Below are 23,575 nucleotides of genomic sequence, written 5' to 3'. Positions count from 1 at the left end.
ACAGGCATATTCCCTCCCATTCCCTTAGATCTGGAGAAATGTTTCTGCAAAGTTCCCAAAATAGGTGGATGGGCATTTTTTGAGGTTTTCGCCCCAAAATGGAACTCCTTTTACATCAAAATCCATATAGAAACAGAGCTATCAAAATTTAGGAATGCTTTGAAATCCAACCGTCAATTTAACAATTCGAAAATTCTGTCAGAATGTTTTTCAATGTTTCAATTAATCAAGAGAGGGACAAGGAGTAATATTTAATGAGGTACTACACCATTACTAATCCAAAGTCAATATACAAAAAATATAGAGGGAGCAGGTCCTCAGGCAATGGCTGTAAAGACCCTAGATAGGTGGAAACAAAGGTCCGACCAGACGGATCACCGGGGGAAATGAATGATCAGATCAAGGTGCCATCACACACCCGGTAGGGTGTCATGCTTCATCACTGGGCACTCCTTGTAGAGCCGTCAATTGGCATTTCATCAGGACAGAAGTAGTGCCTACCCTACGTAGTGTGAAGTTGGGGCCCGTATGTGAATACTGGATCTCCACATCAACAATGTATACTGCACCTGCTGTCACGCAGAGAGGTTGTTTCCATCCAAAAGTCAAGGGAGAATCACCCCTTCGTGAGGCAGAGGTCCACCAAAGAGCCCACAGGCCCGTCATGAGTTTCAGCGCTGGCTTGACGAGGACCGCCCAACGATGAGGCATGACACTCTACAAGGTGGGAGAGGGCACCATGATCTGATTCCTCAGACTCCCCTATGTTCAGTCTGGCCCGACGTTGATTCCACCTATCCAGGGTCTCTCCAGCCCATTGCCTGAGGAACTGCTACCTCTATATTTCACCTTAACAAGCCAGTGACGTTAGTCTAGAAATAGTATTGATGTTCTCTTGTGTAAGGGTTTCTCATAGGGCCAAGATACCCTAAGGCAAAATGCTGTCCTCAACAAAACAACAAGTGATTGAGCGTACGATTTTATATTATTACCTCGAATGGGGTGATATTTGTATAAGCCATATTGAGGATATAATATTTATGTGAAAATGTATTCTGGCAATGAAGTTCTAGTACGGTAACGCAGTGCTGGGCCCTCACACACTGCACCAGCCTGAGGGGGTCACTACCCCTCCTCAGTTAAGTACTATAGAAATGATCCCTGAAAGTATAGTCTTCACTACCCCTCCTCAAGTGATACTAGGCACTCTGCATTTTAAAGACAGACAGGGATTTTCAAACTACTGGGTTGTCAGTGCTGAATGCACTGCTCCCAGCACTGGCACTTGGGACAGCGCAGTTTAAGCAATATGGCACACAGCCCTTGCCTGTGCTGGGCGCCCCAATGGGTGTGCTCTGTGCAGACAGGCAGTGGACACCATTTTTAGGTCTGGTGTTAAACAAGACCATTTGATTTTACTAAAATTACATATAATAGACTTATTTTTAGGGGCTTTCAGAAATGCCCCTTCATCTATTGTTCTGCTGCTGTGTCAATTGCAATGTTGTTCTGCTCACTGCAGCTTGCAGCATGGGGTAGTGGGTCAACTCACTTCGGCCACTGGCTAACTGAGCTGTGAGTGTCAGCATTCTTCCCTTTCACAAGGAGCCCATCCACACATAAAGTAGTTCTCTTCATTGTCATTGACCACTAACTCAATGTGTGCTTTGCGGACAAGATTATTTTTGCATTTGGCATTTTTTTTATATTGACAAGGACCCAGCATTTCCCCTAAAAATAAAGTTTCACAAAACCCATGACAAAACAAACTAAGCATCGACAAAGGCCGATATCCAATGCCTGCCCTTTTGTCTTTGCCAATGCTTGTTAATTGTCTCATGATGTCCTCTGCAGAACTCCATCCACTTGCTTTCTAGTGCCCTGCAGACAGAGCAGCAGGCACAAACCAAAGACAGGTCCATTACTATGCGTGAGTAAATCCAAGTCTTAATTTGAGTCAATGCCCTATTGGACACCACGCAGTAGGGCACTGACCTATCACAGAAGAGAGTGATAATGAAACACATGCGCCGTTTGTCGGAATGCTCCTGACAACAAGACGGGTAGAAAAAAAGTGCCTCAGAACTCAAATGGCCTCGCTCCATCAACGCCAGGTGTATCCCTAATACACGAATTTGGCAAAGAATCACTGAAATATGTAACTATGATGACTCCAACGTTTACATAACTCGGAATCAAAACAATTGCTGAAATTGTTTTTATTAAGTGCAGATGGCAGAAATGAAAAAGAAATATACATGGATTAAGTCTGTCCGTTGTACTTTGCACAGCGGAGAAATTCAAGGAATTTGGCAGGTTTTGTTCTGTAAAGAGCTGAGGCTATCGGAATCTGGAAATAGGGCTTCAGTGCCAGATTCAAAAAAATGAATGCATCAAGAGGGAGAACATATAAGTTGTGCTTTAAATGTTGCTGGACAGTGGCGTAATGCAAACTGATGGGGCACCCCAGCAGGATGAGAAGATGGGCCCCTGGGTCACCCATGTTGCCTGCATATTCTTTGGCCTTGGGATGAATCGGGGTTCCCTGAAGGGTTACTGGTAATGTATATGACTGTAACTGGAAATGTCAGAGCTGCACAACCTTGAGTTGACCCCTTTACATTTACTGTTAGAACTGTTCATGCCACCAGGCGTGTGGTTGCCAGGATGATGCTGACAGGCAGAAGGGAAGCCATAGTCCCATAGTCCCAGTTATTTAGCTCCTTGGATTCTCCATGCAATACCATGTAACTGTATTCGATCATATTGAAATAGACCACAAAAGTACAGCACAGTCATAAGCAACAAAGCACAATAAAACAGTACAAAGTCATCTACAATCCTTGAGTAAAAAAATAAAAATAAATAAACAATCAGGATAGGAATAAAACACAAAATAGAGTCCAAGAGATATGTTGGTTGGAGAGCCTGCCTGAAGACTTTTTCGACAAATAAATTGGCCACAAAAAAAAGTGATCATAAATAATCACAACTCGAGGGGTAGTTGTGGTCGAGGCAAAGGACATATTTCATCTTTGTATTAAGTTTACTATTAATACAGTACCTCTAAACACTATCAGAATATTTAACCGTCAGAAATGGTATATTATTATAATCATTTAACACCAAAACACATAGGGGGGACTCAACGACATGAAGCCTGTAACACCTGCTTCAGAAAGGTGTCTCTGGTAATCGCGGTCTCCTCTGAACCAATAGATTGTAGGAAGTGCAGTGGTTCTGTGCAATGTGGTACCTATTGAGAACCTATAGTGAGAATAAAAAGTACAAAAAACATTGCAAGTAAAGTGCTCTGTGCTGATTTCTGATCGCATGGGCAGGGTGGCAAGTCTTGCAACCAATCATTACACTGGGAAAGGTGGCTGATCTATGGAAGAGACTTTGTTGGAACCGGAGAATGATAAAGTGCTGGTAATGGGGTGCGTCATGCAACAATATGGCTGGATGTTCCTAGATGGTTTAAGCTGCATATATAAAGCCATAGTAGGAAGCTCCGATACCCTTTCCCATCTCTCTTCCTCCCATTGGGTGTAGTACATGGGCCTCAGTGTTTTTTTTTTCTATGATCGGCAAAGATTGTAAAGGGTCTTCAAACAAGTCCCTTCTACCCAAAGCCATGGCCATGCCCCTAATGATTCTCCGTGCTAGTCACACTAAAGGGTAACCAGAATGAAATGGATACACCACAAATGACACAAAGGGTACAAGACGGTAGAAAATGACCTTGTTGCTAGGGGAAAAGGAGCACTCAAATGCCAAATTATTGTTTTGCCTGGTGCTTTGAAGAAGTCTGCTACAGGTCTGGTCGTCTGCGGCACTCCCGCGTCATGCTCCTTCACTGACTGCATAATGTAATGATCATAAATTATACATTTTCAGATCCAAGGGGCGTAACAGTGTGCTTCCTTGCTGGGTTGCACAGGGAGCAGAGCAGACACGTGTGTGCCATGAGCTCCCTTATGTTATGTTCTGTCTTGTTATGTTATATTATGATTCACCGTAAGAATGGTTACAATCATCACATCCCAGAAAAAAATATCCGTTTTCATTTTGCAGTAAATTATAAGGAAATTGCTATTTTTAAGCCCTATCTTTAAAGGGGAAAAAACAAAGTAGTATGCTCTATACAATTAGGGTTAAACTAGCAATTAACATTTCAAAAGGCCATAGATTGCATTCATTCAACAAAAGAGATATGTATCCCACAGTTTTTTTTGTTTTAATTGAAGTCATCTGCCACAGGAAAGTGATAGAAGATGACATGTTGCTGCTTAAAGATGGTGGCCATATGCGTACAGTAAACATTTGAAATGTTAAAAACAACAATCGCATATAGGTTTACTTAAACAGTATGGGTGCTCCCTGGCAGACAGATGTCCATAAAACAGATTTAGAACTCCTTTTTAGTTGTGTTACACAGCTTAAACGAATATGATTCTTACTGGCACAAATGAAATGTACAATGGGCTTTGAATAACTATAACCTGAAAACAAAATTCAAACAAACAAGGATGTCTAAAAAAATGAAAAAGATATGAAAGAATTGAAAGAAACAGGTAACATAAAAGCCTGGGTCTGTAGTGAACTTTATTTGGGTGGATGAGCACAGATATTCTTGAAAAATACCATCAAAGTGCAAGAGCTCAAATGGCTGAAATGGGCAGTCCATGGGCCAGTGCTTAATTTGTGCTGGTTTTTGCAGGCGCTTAATTCCTAACACTGGCACTATTTTTTATGATAGTCTACCACATGGTGGCACTGTCTGCCTATTTTCAGCACAGCACATCAGTTTAGCAATCTACTCAAAATAATAATAAGAATGCACCCAGACCATTGCTACTGGCTTTTTGCAGCACTGGCATTGGTGGTGGACGGTGCAAGCTGCAGTTGCACCCATAGCAAGACTTTGGGCCCTACCACTTTCTTTTATTTTTAGTTATTGTACACTGCCCATTGCGCCATGCTGGAAGCTTTGGTGGGCAGAAACAAAATGTGAGAGTTTACCAGGTCAACAGATGAAGACAACTGACCCAAGCTCTTCTGTGTACATTATGTATATGTTAATTTCTTGTAAATATAAGAGAGTGGGAAGACAACTAAAGTGTTAGCTAAGATAGACCCAAAAAGGTGGTTCAATGGCCCACATAGCCAGAAGAATGATGGGAACCACAAATACTTTAACAGCCCCTCCATCTCTGAGAGAGAGGAGGCAGCCGGGAGGAACTAGCACATGACCTTTTGCTGTCACTGCATTTGAGTATGTAAGAGCTCTTTCACAGTCTCAGGAGAGTGTTGGAAGGAATGGCACCAAATGAACTAACAAGTAACCTGGTAGCGTCCCCAGTCCTCCAACTGGCACAGAAGTGGTGGTCAAGAAGGGGGTAAAGTGTACCTTAGAGTAGCAATAGCAGGGAAAAGACACCGTACTTAAATCTTGTAATATGTATTGGAAATAGAAGACAGACAAGTTCGATTCCACTGAGCACATGAGGTAACATAGCAGATATCAGTGCTTAATTTATGCTGGTGGTGGCAGGTGGGGACACCAGCAGTCATTTTTGGAGCCCCTGACTTATTTTTCATCATAAGAAGGTGACTCAGAGCAAATGTTTTTATTTGTTGTATTATATAGTGTGAATTTCATTCAGCAGTCCAATGTATAAATGAAGTTGTTTACAGTACAGTGTTTGGGATTCACAGAGTATTAACCCGTCCCCTGCTGATGACGGAACCGCTCCGTCATCAGCCGCGGTGGCGCTGTGCTGATGACGGAGCGGTTCCGTCATGGCCCGCCCGATGCTCCTGCGCGGCGGGAATTCTGCGCCTGCGCTGAGCGGTCTATTGAGCAGGCGGGGCCATGACGGAACCGCTCAATCATAAGCACAGCGCAACCGACACTGGTGACGGAGCGGTTCCGTCACCTGCATGCGCCCGCCGCATTTCCGCCCCGCCCCCTTAGAACTGCGGCGGAATAGCCGCCGCAGTGAAGGGGTTAACTGTACAAACACATTTACATATGCAATAAAGTATCCCCAGCCTCACATTATAGAGATACTATACGTCTCCACAGAGGTCTGTGACCATATGGAGAAACGAGGCCAAAGGTTGTCATGGAAATGCGGTAACTTACAATGTCCTTTTACTTATTGCATAGTCACACTATCACCCAGCCCACAAACCACTTAAACCATTGATGCCTTGATCCTTCCTATCAAAGAGACAGTATGGTTACAGACATGAAGAATTAAAGCGGATTTAAAAACACCAACATTAATCATACAAAAAAGTAGTTCATTGACTGTCATAAAACATTTTAGAATGTGTTTAATGTATATTCAGATAAAATGCAAAGACTGTATCTCAGAAAGAGTAGTAACGCGAAGAGTGCTTCTTCCTTCTTGTAATGAACTATGGCATGCAAGAAATAAACATGTTGCAAAAAACGTCTCATTTGTGCTGATCACTCTTTAGTTTAGAAGAACAAATCATAAAAATGAAAAGTGTATAAACTGCAGCTGTAATGATGGTCTGTGACCTAATGTTCACCTTGGTTCTTACATCAGACATTATGATATCACAACTCATCTGTAATAACTTATTACAAATGAACAGCTACATCATTTTCTCAAGAGACAGTACAACTCAACTGTAATAAAGAAATTGGAGACAGGGATTGCTGGTGTCCATGTAATATAAAGTAGGTAATGGTGCTTGACTGGTAGGTATGATAGAGCAGACATTGTTTACCAGCTTAAAGTATGTCAGAGGTTCTCAGGGGATAAGAGTATAGGAGTGTCAACAATATCAACAATGTACAGGACACAAATTAGGCAATATATTTCAGTGGGCCAATGGATATGTCCTGGATTGGCAGTAATCACGGTACTTAGAAATATCACAGGAATAAATATTTAGATGAAATAAAGCAGCAATTTCCATAAGACACATGTAGGGACTTATGAAGAATAGACCACTAGGTTGTCAGTAATTAGAGTACAAGTGTAAAATAACAAGGAACAAAACAACATTTTCAAGGCACCATTGGTCATACAAGCAGAGGTACAATGAGAGTGGAGCTAAGGACATAGTGCATTAGTAGAAAATACATATGATGGTAATTTTTGAGCAGGAATAAAGTAGTAAATATTTAATTAAGAGCAAAAAGCATTCTTCTAGAGGGAGTGATCGAAGGTAAGGCAGGCAGGTCTCATGGTGCAACTTGCCTCGATACAGGGTCATTTAAAGTAGTCGAGTGAAGGGGTAGTACATAGGTCATGACTGTGTGGTACACCAAGGGCTAACATAGGAAAAATGTAATGGGCTACGGTGATAAAGCATCATTTGTCATGACGAGGCTAACGCTACCCACTGGGTTCTATTGTACAGCAACTGGCAACTACACTATATGGCTGTTCAATTGTTGCATCTATCAAGGATTGTCAAATGGGGGGTTTGGGTAAAGCGTGAAGCTTTTCGCCTGTTCTCACTTTCTTTCTACTTCCTGTTCAGTTTTTTACTGTTCTCAAAATTGAATAAAGAGATATTGGGAAAAAAGTAAAGGGGTGATGCAATCCCTTTTTTTGTATTAGCGAGGATCCTGACCTAAGTACGTAGCACTGTTCCAACATGATCTAGTTAATTTTTTGGTAGTGTATTCAAGAGGGAGAAGCCATAATAAAGATTAGAAATCACTAAAGCCTCCAGTGCGAACTTCACATCCTGGAAGGAGAGATTGTGTTTGAGTTCTTAAAGTATATGAAAGTGTAAAATGGCAGATTTCGCCATGACTTGGATGAGGCTTCTAAGACTGAGGGCAGAGTCAAGAAGTAGTCAAGAAATGTAGCAGAAGTGGCACATTCTGGAGTGACATATGCAGATTTTAAGGATTTACTGTAGAGAAGGTAGTTAGATGGGTCGGGTTTAGGTGTAAGGAGGAGACATTCAATCTTCATCACATTCATATTTGAAGTGGTGTTGTGCCATCCATTTTTTGATGAACTGAATTGAGATTAGAACAACAGAGCGAAAAGCAGAAAATGAAGGAGAAAGATAAAGATAGGAAAACAGTGACAAAGAGAGAAAACAGGTCAATAATAGCCTGCAGGATTAAATTAAAGGCAGGAAGTGGAGGGTGGCGTAAAAGAGACTAATGAGATGAAATCAAAATTAGCCACCACTGCCATAGGGCTGCAGTACTGGAATATTCCCAAGAAAATTTGAAAGTGGTCCACATGAAATACAGGTAGGTCGCGCTGGCAGCTGGTTAACAGAGCAAGGAAACAATTGTTATACCTGTATACACACAGGGAGAAGTAGCGTTGTACAGTGGATGTTAACTGAGGTCAGATTGTGGGTGCACTGCACCAAGGGAAAGGTGGAGAAATATAAATGACACCCCATGTCCCTTTAGCACCTACATGAACCTAAACAGAATGGTCTAATGGAGATGGGTAGGGGCAAGCTTGTATCTCAAAAACAAAAGAAAACTAATCACTTAGTTTATTGTTAGCCTAAGGCAGCGATCCTTAAAATGTAGCCCGCAGACCCTTGGTGTCTGCTTAGGGCCTGTTTATGAGATAGAAGGTTAATCAGTCAATCAATCAGGGAATTTTAAGCGCGCTACTCACCCGTGAGTGTCTCAAGGCACTGAGTGGAGGGAGGGGGGTGCAGTTCCGAGTCAGACGAAAAGCCAGGTCTTGAGGCTTTTCCTGAAGGTGTGTAGGGTAGGGGAGTGTTTGATGTTGACTGGGAGCTCGTTCCAGGCCTTATCCATGATGTAGGCCGGGGTGCCCGACTTCCTGTAATGGTTCAATGTTGGTCCACGGAACCCAAAAGGTAAAGAACCGCTGGCCTAAGGAACTAGAAACGGGGAGGGAAAGAGCAGAGATTAAGATGCCCAAGGTCATTGCATAGCCAGGATCATGGTAAGAATGCAATACGGCGATGACTAATGTGGGAGCCCCCTTCCTAGCTCTAGGTTTAACAGCTGTGTTGGAAGAGTAGAACAGAGTCCATTTCCAGTCTGCTTTTGAGTGAAGTAAAGCCCTGGGAGCAGCAGAGGGAGCAGCAGAGGGAGCAGCGTAAAACCGAGCCTTCACAATTTATGTGAGCTTGAAGGAAAGATGGCATGCATCGGCGAAGTGCCCGGTCCTCAGCGACTGAAGGCTACCACCCACTAGTGAAACTTAAAGATGGGAGAACCCTTCAAGAGAATACACATAGTGCAGATATTTGGAGAATTAATTGTTCTCATTTCTAATTTGCCACACTAATGAGGAATGGGTACAGTGCTCAATTTGTAAAATAATAAGTGCCAGGGCCCTGACCAACAGGCCACTGCACATTGCACTACCCAATGCCCCCCTCATTGCTGCCAATGACGGTACCAAAACAATGACAAACCATCTCTCTCGCCTGCAAGTGCGGCAGATCACCAAAGCTGAAGGAATGACTGGGGAGGCAGGTATTGCTAGTTTTAAATGTATATTGTATCCATAAACAACCTTTGTTCTGCTCATCTCTAAATTAGAAATGCTGCGCCACCATGTGGCAGACTGTCATTAGTGCCGTGTTGAAAATTAAGTGCTGGTGCCGGAAGCCAATTAAGTGCCAGTGGTGAGCCCCGGAAACCACCGGCTCAAATTAAGCACTGAATGGGTACCTCATCAAAAGGCCAAGGATAAACTGTGAGCATTTCATGAAGCACCGTGAGGGTTGCCAACCTTCGTTACAATTATTATGTGAAGTAGGGAGGCTAAAGAAGATGCGGTTTCCAGAGGAGTTCAATAAAGCACGCTTGGTGACCTTAGAGTTTTGAAACATTGATCACATACCTTCAGTTGTAAATATCTTGTGACTGTCATGTGTCTTCAGCTTGGAGCAACAAATATCCCTCTGCACTATTGCCTACAGACTTCTCACTGAACCATGGACATTCACCTGTTTTCCGCCTGCTCACTAATACTGCACAACCTTCAAACAATATTTGCAACCACTCATTGAACCAGTCATTCACACCAAATAGGCAAGCCGGGGTCGCCACTCTCCATTCCAAGCTATGGTGTCTGCAGCTCATGCACCAAATCAAACAGTTAACAAGGAGGTGTTCACTTAATAATACATTATTTTGAAAACGCACATGACCCCCTTCTATGCCTGCACGCAGGCACAAAAACGGGTCCAAGTTAATAACTAAGTTTGAGCATCTCAGACAAATGTAGCTCACAAAATACGTACATTTTCCAGCATAAAGCCAATTTTGTAATCGTGAATTTATACTCCTAAGTAAATTTTATTGCATATAATTTGACTCCAGCATGGGGTGATGTGTTGTTTGAGGAAATTCGCTCAGTGAAGCCAATTATGGCCCTTCCAGTGCTGGCATACCTACTTAAGTTGGGTAACACCCACAAACTGAATGTTTGTGGGCATTCGAGAGACTTTGGCAGGCACATTCCCCACTAGGATGTGATGTGAGATTTACGTCTCTGATGGACAAGAATCAAATTGTACGCAGGATGCGAATGGGGAGGAAGCAATCCAGAACCAGCAGGGCCAGAAAGGAAGGCAGAGACTGGGTTAACTCTTGGAGACAACAATTTAGCAGTAGAAACTTTGTAACATATTCACACCCGCTAAATTTCAAATTGGATTTTTCTGTATCTCCAAGATGGAGACAAACCCACAAACAATGCTGCTTCTTTAGGGCCTTTCTTCCTGTTCGACCCATTCGCCACCCTTAGGGAAGTACAACATAATGATGTGACTGGGCATGATTTAACAACGGTGTTGTCGAGAATGCAGAAACCTCTTTGGCGACCCAGCCTACGTTTCCCATCCTTGGACTTTGGCGCTATTATGCTAGAGCCCTGTGGAGTGTATGCTTCTGATTAAGGATAATACGGAGGAAATACGTGTTTTTCTCTTGTTAGCAGCAAAAGGGATAACAAAGGTGTCAAGTGCCCCAAGTAATGCAGGTTACTCTCAGGTAGTTCCGGGTTTCCAGACAAAAGCTTTAAGCATGCTGGGATTTGTAGGCCGATACAAAAGTGTAATTATATATAGGTCAAAGCATGCTCACTAAAGGTGGCTGGAAAAACAGGTCTGGCTGAAGGACACCCCAAAGGCCTGAGGCCCTTTGACACCTAATGGATTTGCAGCTGCTATTCCATCGCCAAGCTTTGAAACCCCTTTTGCAAAGTATAAGCTTTGTCTGCATTCAGTGGCCCCTGTTAACATTGTTTTCACGTGTAGGAAGGTATGTGAAGATTGCTTCTAGCCGTAATGGCTGAATTTATGCCAGGAAAATTTGCGTTGAGTGGCTTTACCTATTTTTGAGTGAGATACAGAAATAATGATCTCCTGCCCAAACATGTGTGCTGATTTTTTTTAATAATAAAAAAACGAAATTGGATTTTCTCACTGTCAAGTGGAAATCGTATTTCATCGGGCCCAGCTGGCATTCCTGCTTCCATTTTAAGGCACATGTTTCCACGGTGTTTACAAGCAGTTGTCATTTAGACAATTGAACCCAGAAACAGTTCAAACCATAGTATGTGATTAAAACATTAGAACCGTAGCACCAAGCAGAGTGCAAGCCCCAGAAGGCAAACAGCAGAGGCTAAGAGGCGTTCAGAGATAGAGCACTAGACAGCATGAAACAGGAGAGGGCGAGACAAACTATTTATTAATCATCTGAGACAGATTAAATAGTGTATTTTAGTTTTTCTCCAAAAATGTTTCCAGATTTAACAACTTGCATGTGGCGTCAGAGCGCTCATTAGGCTGTTTGATAGAGAAAAGGTAATTCCTCACACAGGTCCTTGGTTATAATCTGAGGGAGAGGCGAGGACCCCCGCTGCTTCGTCAATCAGTGCTCTGACTTTCAGGCTCCCCCACCTTCATTAGAGGAACAGAAAGCTGCCTGTAAAAACTGCTTCTAGCTGCAAGCGAACGGATATTAAAAACTAAAAATGGCTCAGGGATCTTTCAAATGGCATAGAAGAGCTTCATTAAATGTATCGCGAACCATGATGCTTTGATGCTTTGCTTAAAGGGCACGCTGATAGGTCTACAGAAGGGTCAGTGCAAATGTGGGGAGATATGTTCAAGAGGGGATAATGTTTAGGCCACATAATGCACGAAATGCGCCTACTTCTACTTGATCAGACCAGAATTAATTAGAAATGCAACCTAATATTGGAAAAATCCTCAACCCGCACATTTGACAGTTGTTGGCTGGATTCTTGGCTTTGCCAATGCTTTTTGTTCAGGCTCAACAGCATCTGTGTGAGAAATAGGGTTGTTGGTTGAGGGGTTGTGAGCCCTTCACAAGCATCAGCCACAATCCTCGTCAGGGTGAACCACAAATAGTTACTAAATTAACCTGTGCTTAACCCTATGGCAGCTTGACACAAAAGCAGTAAGGCTTAACTTAGATGCACTGTGTAATGTAAATTTATTTTGATCAATAACTTGATCATATACCTACAAAATATATCACAATACATACAAATTTCATATTAAAACACAGAAATAGGTTAAAAAGTAAACAACAATGTCATACTCCTTTACGTGCATAATTCAATTTGAACTTGGAGCATACATTTAACCCCTTGCATGCTGATGACGGAGCGGTTCCGTCATCAGCTACGGGTGAGCTGTGCTGATGACGGAACCGTTCCGTCATGACTCCGCCCACGCAAGGCGGAGTCAGCATGGGCGGGGAATTCCCGCCGCACGCAAGGGGTTAAGGAATAGACATCAGTTTCATACTCCTTAACATTGTTCTAATATAAAAAATGAAATACAAAACTTGATAGGTACTTAAAAATTCTGTGACATTAAAATTCAGATAAAAGGAAGAAAAGGGGAGAAAAGACCACAGCTATCAGTTTTGAGTTACAATCATCCATTTACATTACCGGCAGTCAGTGAGGCCTTGGTACTTGCTTCCCCTGTAGTAGCCAAAGTCTTACGTCAAGTACTTATTCCAGTTTTAGACCTTTTCCACCATGCATATAGCAAGTATCTTGAAAATGTAAAAACAAGCCACCTTGTTGTGTCTGATCTAAAAACACGTAAGGCATCTGTGGGGCATGAGAAGACAACACCCGACAGGCTGGAATTATCCAGGTTTTCCTCAAATTAGCATAGGACGGGCAAAAGAATATAAAGTGCTCTAGTGTTTCAGGGCTAGCGTTACACAAGGGGCACAGCAAGGTTACAGATACATTCTTCCAACTCAGTGGCGGCTGGTGGATTTTCAAAGTGGTGGGGCGAAAAGTTCTGTACTATTCAGTGGCGGCTGGTAGATTTTCAAAGTGGTGACATGCTCCTATCACTCGAGAGTACTGCTCTGCTTCCTGAGATGTGTACCTGCCCCATAGAATAATACTGTGCCCCATGAGACGTACACTGCCTGCCCCCCAGAGAGTTCTGCACTGGCTCTACGGGCTCTCTCTCGGCCCCAGAGGTGTTTTGCTCTGCTCCTACCCATGAGGTCACCATACCCTTTAGGGGGCTCCGCGCCAGTCACCTTTGTGCTCTACTCTAATCCCAGAGAGCTCTCCCTGCCCCCGACCTCCGGACAGTTTTGTCCTACTTCCATGGGCGCTGCCTGTTCCCCAGGGTGATCTGAACCTAATCTGCAAGAGTTTTGCTTCTATTCAGGACGGCCCTGCCCTCCTTCACTATTCGGATGACTTCCCAGAGCTCTGTTTCTACCCCTCACCGCTGAAGTGCCATTCATTCACCCCTGTCCCCACCCCACGGCGTGCACACCGAGAGCTCTCGTGCTCAGCACACTGCAGTCCCGGCCGTGCGTGCAGGTAGTTGTTTCCAGCGGGGAGAGGGGAGTGTTGTAAATGTGGTCTGACACACCCCCCTCCTTGCCTCCCGCACTCAGCTCTAGAGCTCGCAGTCGCAAACCCTGCTAGCCCCAGCCCGTATTATATAACTGTACTCTCGCATTCTGGTACTGTTGTGCCACCTCAGAACGCCCTTCATCATAAAAACATAATAAGTCACCCATCACCATGCAAAAATAAATAGTGGATGGCTGCGTGTCTGGCGAGCACTTATCCACCTCCTGTATCTCTAGCTACATTACGCTTTTTACAGTCAAGGAATTCAAGCTATGTTTACTTGAAGGTATTACCATAGATGGCATGAAAAGTGTTCGGCTGCTGAAGTTTCCTACTTGTTGAAAATGCTTTCAAATGCAGTTAAAGAAAATGTTATTGCTACTCACGTATTTACACAATTTTCGGAGTTTAGAAAGCTTCGGGCTAGCCTCGGTTTATTTCTAGACAGTCACGGCTCGCTCACAGGGGGGTGGGGATAAATAAAATAAAAAACTTACCTTGTCTTCACTTGACCGGGTCCGCACCATCTCTGCTCTGGGGTCCCGTTGGCGCCTAGACTGATGGCTGCCAACTTGCCGATGACGAGAGACAGTAGTAGCCAATCCTGATGCTGCTCTCTTTAGAGGAGAGCTGCTCTCTAAAGAAAGTAGCATCAGGATTGGGCTGAGCATTGAAAAAACGTCGTTCGTTTTTTCAGCAATGGGGTACGTTGCATTAGGCAGGCAAACCCCTAATCGGTGGTTTTTTTTAAAACCACATAGTTATCTAGTTAAAAAAGCCCTGCCGGGCAAACACCACATGCGCAGTGAGTGCGCACTGTGCCGGCACAGAGTCAGTCCAGCGCCACCCAGTGTCAGACAGTGCATACTGTCCAAGTCGATGACACACACCACGGCCGCAGGGCAATAATTATCGGGCAATTTATTTGAGCGGCGCATTAATTTATAAAACTTTTATTAACGCGCCGCTCGAATAAATTGCCTGATAATTATAGGTGGGGCAACGCCCAAACGCCCTAATGGTGAAACCGCTACTGTTCCAACTGCATTTCATCGCATTCAATGGGAGAAAACTGAATGTAAAGTGCACATGCTTGAGGGGGTTCAGCATCATCCATATAGGGATCACACTTAAAACAGCTTTTAATATCTAAAAAATGAGTTGTTAGGGGACTAATGGGCAGATGTAGGAAGGCAAATACTGGTTGGTAACGGCCGATTTCGGCCGTTACCGACTGGTATTTAGATTTTGGGATGTAGGGGCATGTTAAAATACAGATTCAGTAATTTTACCGATTCGGTAAAATACCGACTCTGTAAAATTACCGAATCTGTATTTTGACATGTAGGTAGCACTTAAATCAGTGCTACAGGGGTTTAAGAAGTCGTTATTTACCACCAACTAGAAGTTGGTGGTAAATAATGAAAACCCTTTCAAAAGCATTTTTTTTGCTTTTAAAACAGTGCCATGTTGCAGACATACATGCCCTAAGGGCATGTATGTCTGCAACATGTGCACTCATGCACAATTGAGGGGTGCAACAGGGTGTCAAAGTGACACCCTGCCACCCTTCTATGCTTCCCCCAATTACCGATTCGGTATTTACCGATTCGGTAATTGACATTTATTCCTATGGGCCTACAGGCCCATAGGAATGAATGGCAAATACCGAATCGGTAAATACCGATTCGGTAATTACCGAATCATACCGATTCGGTAATTAATTCGGTAAAATTACCTACATCCCAATTGCCAGTTCTTAAATACCGAATCGGTATGATTCGGTATTTAAGAATCGGTAATCTGGGATTACCTACATCTGGCCCTGAGTGTCTTAACTTCAGTGCAAGAAGAATCAATAAAATCTCAATACCTCTACCCATTCTTTTAGTAATAGATTTCAGGTCGTCCCACATAAATCCCAATCCCAATTTTGTGAAACCATTTCCTTACTTTTTTAAACCAAACCAGTTGCCCTGTTTGTCTTTGGAGCGTTAATAATTCCTCCACTGCCTTCTTTACAGGAATCTGAGTGTAATGTATTTATGCAGCACTCAAACAGTATTAAAATGAAAACACAATCCCAGAAAAATCCCACGCCAATTTAGAAAAATAGAGAAAAATGTATTAAATTGTTTGACACCAATATAACAAGTAAAAGAACAGACAGCAAAGCCCCTGCACTATACAATTACAATTAATTCTTGGTAATATTGGTATCAGTAGAGGTAGTGAGAGTAATTGAGCACATCAATATAAAATCTCAGACTAAGAGTAGATAAGCATAAATTTGACATGCATCAGTACAGAAACGTTCTTTTCTTGGTGTAGTATTTCTATTTATTGTTCCTTTGTATAGGCCAACACGTGTTTCATCGCAGGCAACAGACTGCGAATCTTCAGGGCCTCATGTGTGATAGGCGAAAATGCAGTAAGTGAGAGCACCCGGTATGGGCATTTCATGGAATCCAGTATTCAGAATTCCAATGAGTGTGGGTTCGAAGTTTGCGGGATTCTGGTGAATCAAGGTCCTTGGAGAACGGCGCCGGGAACCACAAGAGGGAGACCGGTACCAGCTAGGTGTATCCGCCGATGAATCGGTACCATCATTTATTTCTCCTCCCGGTAACCATTTGAATACTTAACAATCTTGATTCACCAGAATCCCGCAAACTTCGAACCCACACTCCTTGGAATTCTGAATACTGGATTCCATGAAATGCCCATACCGGGTGCTCTCACTTACTGCATTTTCGCCTATCACACATGAGGCCCTGAAGATTCGCAGTCTGTTCCCTGCGATGAAACACGTGTTGGCCTATACAAAGGAACAATAAACAGAAATACTACACCAAGAAAAGAACGTTTCTGTACTGATACATGTCAAATTTATGCTTATCTACTCTTAGTCTGAGATTTTATATTGATGTGCTCAATTACTCTCACTACCTCTACTGATACCAATATTACCAAGAATTAATTGTAATTGTATAGTGCAGGGGCTTTGCTGTCTGTTGTTATTGTGTGGATCCTTCGGGGTCCATCCTAGAGCGGTTGTGAGGGTTACCGTTCGCCTCATTGCCTATCCTGACCACTTATTGTCACCATCACCTTGCGGTTACCCAGGTTGTGCGCCTAGAAATTCTGGAACATCTAAAAACCTCCAAGTTGTTTATTAACAAGTAAAAGAAACTGAGATATGCAATTGCAAAATTTTAAGGTAAGTGTAGTGCCTGAAAACACAAAGCTCCAACTGTGGTTATCTGTTCTTGCTGGACTGGGACAAAGTCACAAGTTCAGGCCAACTGCAATGGACTGCAGGCAGATACAGGGACCAGGTTTGTCCCACTGACGCTCTTGATGCAGTGTTACATCGCACTGCATTGTTTCTGATGAGGAGCTGCAGGGTCTGCGATACGACGTCCTGCGTCGAGTTGCATCACACTGCATTGGTTCTGAGGGAACTCACAGTTGGGCCAGGAAGAGTACACTCTGATGCCAGTAAGGATCCAGGACCTCTTGGGGACCAGGACTCACTCCAACAGAGGCCAGCAACAGGGCACAGACAAGTCCAGCTGAGTCTGGGCAGATGCAGGGTAGGTCTCTGGAACTTATGTCGCTGTAGTTCAGAAATGGAGGCCAGTCAGCTAGCTCTTGCAGGCACTCTGGTGGTTCTTGGTTCTTGGTTCAAGGAGCAGGTCCATCCTTCCGTCCAAAGGCTGCAGGAGAGCAGAGTAGTCATCTTGCAGTAGGGCAGCACTGGTCACTTCAGTCTATTAATTTATGATTGCAAGATGGTCGATGCCCATCTTGAAGCAGTAAATACAAAATATATATAGAGCTGGCTGTTCAACTAGGAGTGCAGCCCAGCCTATGTTCCTGCTCCAGTGCCTGGATACCCTCATGGGTGATAAACGGCACTATACACACATATGCACCTAACTACTGGGACAGGTATATGAGATATTGAACACATACATATGTCAAGGAGGCTTAAACTATCTGAAATAATTAATGAGGCTATCTTAACCCCTTCGATGCTCATGACGAGCTCAGCTCGTCATGAGGCACAGTTGAGCTGTGCTGATGACGAGCTGAGCTCGTCAAGTAATGATGCTTTTCAAGCTTTTCCAGCACAGAACGGGAAAAGCCATAGCAGCCAAGGTGTTAAGGCTGCATGGAACCAGCTAAAAATGTGCTTTTCCTTCATTTCCAGAATCACATCACAGAATATTTTGCCCTAGAGACATTTTATCTAGCAAGGTCAGCATTATATCCGTTTTGGTTGTCTTTAAGGGCAGCAGACAAAGATCTAGAAGCTTCTGAGGAATAAAGTTCTAGTTACATATTTGTAATTTGGTTCTGTGGTGTCCTCATACTTACAATGCCTTTATTTACAATAACTGAACATTGAGTAGTGGTCCAGTCATAGGAGAGGAAAAATACGTTAATGTGTGCAGACACACCTACAGCCCTCCTTTATAGAGTTTATTTGTTGGGCACATCATATTGCGGATGGATGGTGGAGGAGCAGCACTAGATGATATGCTGCAACCACACTTAACCATTCCAAGCCCCTCCCACAGCGATAGCAAGCAAAGGAGAAGTAGAACTAGAGTGAAACCCCAAGAGACGGCATCAGTAACAACAGACTCAGAAGGAAGGTGTATTTATCAGAGGTCACAAGATGGAGCACTTTAATATGATCTTCCCCAGTACAGCATCTAGCTTTGCAGGAGGGTTTAGGCCCTTTGAAAGGAATGACTCCAAAATAATAGCGGTTAATCCAAGAACATGGCATGTATCATTCTTGAAACATCATTGAAAATCCAGAAAATAGTAGATGGAAAATATCATTAATCAAAAAGCATTTCTAGGCTAGGTGGATTCTAGATTCTGAAACCTAGTGGTTCAGAACAAAAGAGCAGCATCAAGGTAGAAAAACATGGTAATTGAGTTGAGGGGGATTTTAACATATGCAAATGAGAGCTTCATCTTGGATTGGTACACCATGTGGAATTATGGCCGCCATCTTGGACTGGGGCCATCATCTTGGATTAACCCAGGGGCACAGGGCTTCTTTCCATCGAGTTTCACCCCTTCCTACTGCACACTGTATCTAATCCCTTTGTTTTACTTACCTTTCTCAGAGGAGCCATAATCAAGATGTACTGCACCAGTGCATGTTTCATAGACCTCCAGACCAGCCTACTGTACAGGCAAAGGAGTCCGTGTCTGATTGCAAAAAATATTGACTGCATGATCCTAACTACTTAACAAATGCTGTGGGCATGATAGAAAATGAAATAAGCAATGTGGAGAAGAGGCTTGCGGCCACTAAAAAGATTGTCAGCAGAGTCCCCGGTAACGGAGCAGCACAGACCGAGGAGATAAATACTACTGAAGTAGATGAAAAAGGGAAAACCGGGGAAAAACTTATGTGACGTAAGGAATAACCCAGCATATCTAACAAATTGTTAGAGCTTGTCCAACTATCTATCTCTGAAGCAACAAATTCCCCTCCTGTCAAGAAAAGTAAACAGCCTGGCGACTTGAGCATTTTAACCTCTACAAACCACAAGAACTCCCCCTATTACCTCTTGGAAAACTAGCACCCAAAAGAAGAAAGGTTCCAAAGTGAAAGAGACAAATGACATTAGCAACCTGGTGGGACTTTAAAAAAGAATGTATAGCAGAGGGTTATAGCTGAGCTTGCTGAAATTAAAGATAGTTTGAGGGCAATAGAAAACACACCCATGAATACAGCGAGAGAGCCAGTGGAGGCACCCAATCGGGGCATCCCACCAAACGCTCAGCAACTGCTGAATATCCCACCCCCCTCGAAAACACAATATGCCAGATTAAACAGTCCCACAACCCCATTAGTGCCAGGGGTAGAGACAATGCGTGACAAGGAGGCATTGCGTCAACACCAGAGTCAAAATGTTTCGAGAGCATGACATTCCACCCCAGAAATACGTCATCTTCCCCCAGAGGTAACACCATACATTATTGTTTTAAAAGGAGCCCCCAAATTGACATCCCAAGCTAAAGAATCATGGGTAGAATTAAGAAACAAAGCGGTGCACTGGATGGCCAGTTTTGATTTAAATATCAGTTCCCTCTGTGAAGAAATTATAATGGTCAGACGTGTGAACTGGGTGAGCTCTATGGAAAAAATGGGTACCTGGGACTGTATAGTTATTCATTTTTGGCATCCAGGGTCGGTAAGATCCTCCCTTGAGAAGATTCAGTTTAGACAACAATATATGATTAACCGGTAAGAACGAGTTGTCACCATCCCGTTAGGTTTCCTCTACAAACCCCCGCCTGCACTTGTTAACACACCTAATCAACCTAGGCCTAACTTTGTACTTACATTTAATAAGGACCCATTAGTAGTGTGTACAAACCGATATGCCCCACTCTCCAGTCTGGGCGAACAGGATTGAATGAATGGACATAGGGAAATAGAAACAAGCAGTAGGGAAAGAAGGCCGAAGGGGAAGGAGAATAACGTCAGAGTCTGATACAATTAGGATAATAAAGCTTAGATCTTGGAACATAGCCGGGATCAAGAATAAGCTTGAGGATAAGGAGTGGCTAGACAGAATTAAATCATTACATCTACTGTGTCTTCAGGAGGGGGTGTGGCTAAGCCAGCCAAGATGACGGACGCACTTCTGTAGTGCTCCGATCGGCTACCCACAGACAAATCGCCTTACTCGACACCAGATGCCATAAATCTCCCGAAATGCTGGGTACTAAGGTGGGGAGCCCGCGCGGATGCCGGCGATACCCCTAAATGACGCCTAATCGCCGTGGGAGCTGAGTTACAGGATCGGCCCGCCAGCGCTAGAGCCCACCCAAAATGGCGGCGCCGATGAAGAGGCTGCAAAGGAGACACCCAACGGCCCTGGGCACCGCATCACCGGGATTTCAAGGAGGCGGCACCGGCACTCACCGCCCGTCACCCCGACGCCACCGTGAGTAAGCAGGATAACCCCCGGAGGTCCCACGGTCATACAGCACAAAAGATCCTCGCTGACCAGGGGGACCCCAAGTAATCCAGGCGGGCACCACGAACGGAAACACCGGGGCCTGGGACACAGGGAAGAGAGCGCAAATTGAGGCGATCATGAAGTAGCGGGGAGAGGTTGAGTCAGGAGGCCCCCCTCCCCACGAAGGACATCTCCACTTCACCCCCTCCCACCCCCACATTCAGCATGGTGGAGTACGGGCGCTCCCACAGCTCTGGATCCGGCCGCAACCCCCTGAGAATCGAGCGCATGGAACTGAGTCCCCGGGGGCCTCGGCGCTCGCAAAAGGAAACATGCAGCTGCCCCATAAGACGGGCTCCGCTAATGATTGGGACAGAGGCAGGGAGAGAGGGACCATAATACCCCCGCACAGGACCCATCGGGAAGACGGGAAGCGGCTGCAACACCCCCACCACCGAGATTAACCTGAGCAGGATCCTGCCGCCCCCACACACACAACAGCGGAGAATCGGGCATGCAGCCTGGACGGGCCCGCGAAAGCTAAGGAGAAGGCCCACAACCGTGCCCCCAGATTCCTCATAGCGGTCACCACAGGAGATAAAGGCACTGAGCCCCAAGACGCCACGGGGGACGAACGACTAACGAGATGTGCACACGAACCACCCGACCTGACAAAAAGGCGGTAAATGATGGCCGACCCCGGAGGTAGCGAAGCGACCAGAGGCCTGACCACGCAGGGGGAGCCCACCGAAGGCCCTGACTGGTAGGGATAACAGACGGGCACGCACTTCCCATCCAGAGAGGATCGACAAGCAGCAGTAGACCCCGCCGCAGAGCGCAAGATCTGCACCAAGGCAGCGAGCACAAGGGAGCCCCACAGGATCCTCGGACTCCCTTCTCACCACGGGACCCCTGGGGGCGCGGAGGTTCTAGGTCACACCCGGACACTGATGCCAGCGGGTGTCACCGGCTACAAGATCACCGGCGGGGTCCTGCATATCACACCGGATCGGGAGCCATGCTAAGTGGAGAGAAAGAAGACGGACCACGCCCACACGGGCGAATCCCTTGCGGCCAGCACATACAGCGTGCGCCATCGGGGTCCATTACCTCGCCGGAGTAGACAAGGGGAGACAACAACGTATATTAACCACAACGCCGGTGCTGGCACCCAGGAAACAGCCCTCCCCAGGACCGTCGGGGAGACAGCAGAACAGGGAACCACGGCAAGTGCCTGATATGTCAACGAAACTGGACAAAGTACTAGCAGCTATTGAACACTCCAGGGTGTCTATGGAAAACAAAATTGGCGAGTTAGCCACGGACCTCAACCTCCTGAGGGATGATCACAGGAAACTGGCTGAAAAGGTGCACCAAGGGGAAAAAACGCTCCATGCGATGGGGCCGCAGATACAGACACACCAGGAGGCCATCAAATAGCTACAGACCAAAGTGAAATACCTGGAGCGCAAAACAAATGATTTGAAGGGACGCTCTCGCCGGAGCAAAATACGTATCCTGAACTTGCCAGAAGGAGTGGAGGGGACGGACCCCATACATTACATAGAAACATGGATTAAAACATTCACCCAAGCCCAAGACCTATCGCCATTCTTTTCGGTGGAGAGGGCGCACAGGGTCCCCGCCCGGAAACCGCCCGCAGGCTCCCCACCCAGGCCGTTCTTTCTCAAACTGCTGCATTATCAAGACCGGGATGCGGTCCTGCGAGCGGCCAGGCAAGCGAGAACACTCAGAGTTGAGGACAAACACGTAATGCTGTTCCCGGACTATTCCCAGGCAGTACAACGTCAACGGGCCATGTTCCTCGCAGTGAAACAAACCCTGCGCCAAAACAAAGTGCAGTATGCACTCCTCTTCTCAGCCCATCTTAAGATTATCCACAGAGGATCTACACACTTTTTCACGGACCCAGCAGAAGCGAGAAATTGGTTGGAACAGCACAATGACGAACTACCGGAACACAGACTCACGCCACATCATGGATTCCCCAACAAGCGGCGACAGCGCACTAAACGAGTCACCCTCACACAACTGGGTCGACCGTCAGTCCCCTGCACCAGGAACTCCCCATATCTAGAACAAATAAAAGCGGATCTCAGAAGGGCTTTGCAGGCGGCGGCGGGAGCCCGACACACGAGAGACAGCTCGGAGGGGGAACATGGCCCACATCTCTTCACCTCAGAAGAACTCAGCAACACTCGCACCTCTAGAGAAGGCTCAGTCACACCGCCAATGGTGACCCCACAAACGGCTGATACGCTGATATGAGGTATAACAGGAATGAGACATGGCAAGATCAAGACACCCTTTGTAGAAGGACATAGCCAAAGCACCATGAACCAAAGATGTAAGGTAATGGCAGGAGTGGGCACACACACAGACACATTATGAAGTGGGTAGCCAGGGCGCTAACCACCAGTGGCAACGTCAGAACACCCCCCGCACGAAACGGACTAGAGACAGTACGAGATGTACAGTTTGGACTTATTGTGCCAAGCAATAGGCCCCTTATGTTGGGACTGTTTCCCTGAAGTTGTGTTTAAGTTCCCCCTTTCAAAACCAAAATAGGGACACTGTTCCTCAACGTTGGGTGCAAATAGTCACCCGAAACGTAAGGGTGCGAATAGTCACCCGTATATTAAAAAAGAAGAAAAAGGAAAGAAGAAA

At 45.0% G+C, this 23,575-nt stretch overlaps 1 protein-coding gene and 1 pseudogene across 2 annotated transcripts in view; one reads left to right on the top strand and one right to left on the bottom strand.

Annotated features, from left to right (window-relative positions):
* PRKG2 (protein kinase cGMP-dependent 2) overlaps positions 1 to 23,575 on the top strand; it is an 898,053-nt gene that overhangs the window by 700,550 nt on the left and 173,928 nt on the right. The window lies entirely within an intron of this gene.
* On the bottom strand, positions 1,094 to 1,177 carry LOC147727694 (small nucleolar RNA U3; annotated as a pseudogene).

This window comes from Lissotriton vulgaris, chromosome 3_1 (assembly GCF_964263255.1).
Source record: "Lissotriton vulgaris chromosome 3_1, aLisVul1.2, whole genome shotgun sequence".
Classification (NCBI taxonomy): domain Eukaryota; kingdom Metazoa; phylum Chordata; class Amphibia; order Caudata; family Salamandridae; genus Lissotriton; species Lissotriton vulgaris.
Note: the sequence above shows the minus strand (reverse complement) of the source record. Positions and strands in the feature narration are given on the sequence as shown.